Below are 1,482 nucleotides of genomic sequence, written 5' to 3'. Positions count from 1 at the left end.
GTAACACTTTCATAATTTAAAAAAATTCTTTTATGCATCACTTTATGCATAAAAATCAATATTGGTGAAAGTAACACTTTTATAATAAAAATATTTCCAAATATGCATCTTTCTATGCATAGAATTTAAATCTAATGAAAATCACAATTTTATAATAATAAAAAATATCCAATATGCATCTTTCTATGCATAGAATTTAAATCTAATGAAAATCACACTTTTATAATAAAAAATATCCAATATGCATCTTTCTATGCATAGAATTTAAATCTAATGAAAATCACACTTTTATAATAAAAAAATATCCAATATGCATCTTTCTATGCATAGAAATTAATTCTAATGGAAATAACACTTTTATAATAAAAATATTTCTAATATGCATTTTTCTATATGCATAGAATGAAAATAACACTTTTAGAATACACAAACAGTGGGGATTACTCTTTTTGAATAATAAAAGATAAAACTTATTTTACAAAATTCAAGAAAATTTTGCCATAACCTCCTTTGTATGGCTGACCATTTTTCAAATTTTTTCATTCTCAAGTTACTTAGAAATTATCCCAAATGATTTAAAGCATTATAAACTAATCAAATTCTACTTTTTAAAGAGAAACAATATGAAAAGTTTAATTCTAAGAATTTGATTATATATCTAGGATGAAGAAAGGCTGAATTCAAGAATGAAGAGAGGGGGGAAGCCTTTCCAACTAGGCATAACATCATTTTTCATTTTAAAGAAAACAAAAATTAGAAAACCATTAAATGGAATAAAGAAAAAGTAGGATTTCTAGCTTACATGAATTTTTGTGAGCTTTCCTTTGGCTTGATGGTTTGAGGGATCTACTCTTGTTTGTAACAAGAGTGGCCACCAATTCTTTTGAAGAGGAAATGGTCAAAAACTAATGAATTATCAATAAATTCACTGTTTTTGGCTATGGGGAGAGGAGTAGAGTAACAGTGCATAAAATACTATTAAGCTTCTACAAAGGAGGAGGCTTCTATTTATAGGAAAAAGTGAGCTTCTAACCAAGCAAACTGATTCTAGAATTTTCCAGATCAGTTTGGTCAATTTTTGACCATTTTTGGGTCAGTTTAGTTTACTTTTTAGATCTAGTTTTGAATTAGGAGAGAAGAGAGATGAAATATCTAATTTTATTCATTTAAAATTCAAAAGCATTCATGAGGGGGAATCCCCACTCTGAGGTGCCAAAAATTCATTTTTTTAGTATTTCCTTTGGTCCTTAGTCCACTCTTCGTCTTATGTGAGTATTTACTCATTTTTTGGGGGGATTTTCTTTATTTCTTCAATTTACCTCCTCCCTACATTATTTGGATTAATCTTATTGGTCCATAGGAACCTTAATTTAAAATTTTCAAAAAATCTTGACCCTTAGGATAAGGCCTTTTGAACAGATTATAATTTATTTCTAATGCACCTTCTGAAATTCTTTTTGAACTTCTGTTTCGGGGGAATTT

Source organism: Cibotium barometz, chromosome 26 (assembly GCF_041138505.1).
Source record: "Cibotium barometz isolate CiBa-2024 chromosome 26, ASM4113850v1, whole genome shotgun sequence".
In the NCBI taxonomy this organism is placed as follows: Eukaryota; Viridiplantae; Streptophyta; class Polypodiopsida; order Cyatheales; family Cibotiaceae; genus Cibotium; species Cibotium barometz.
The sequence above is the reverse complement of the archived record's forward strand: the minus strand, read 5'-3'. Positions refer to the sequence as shown.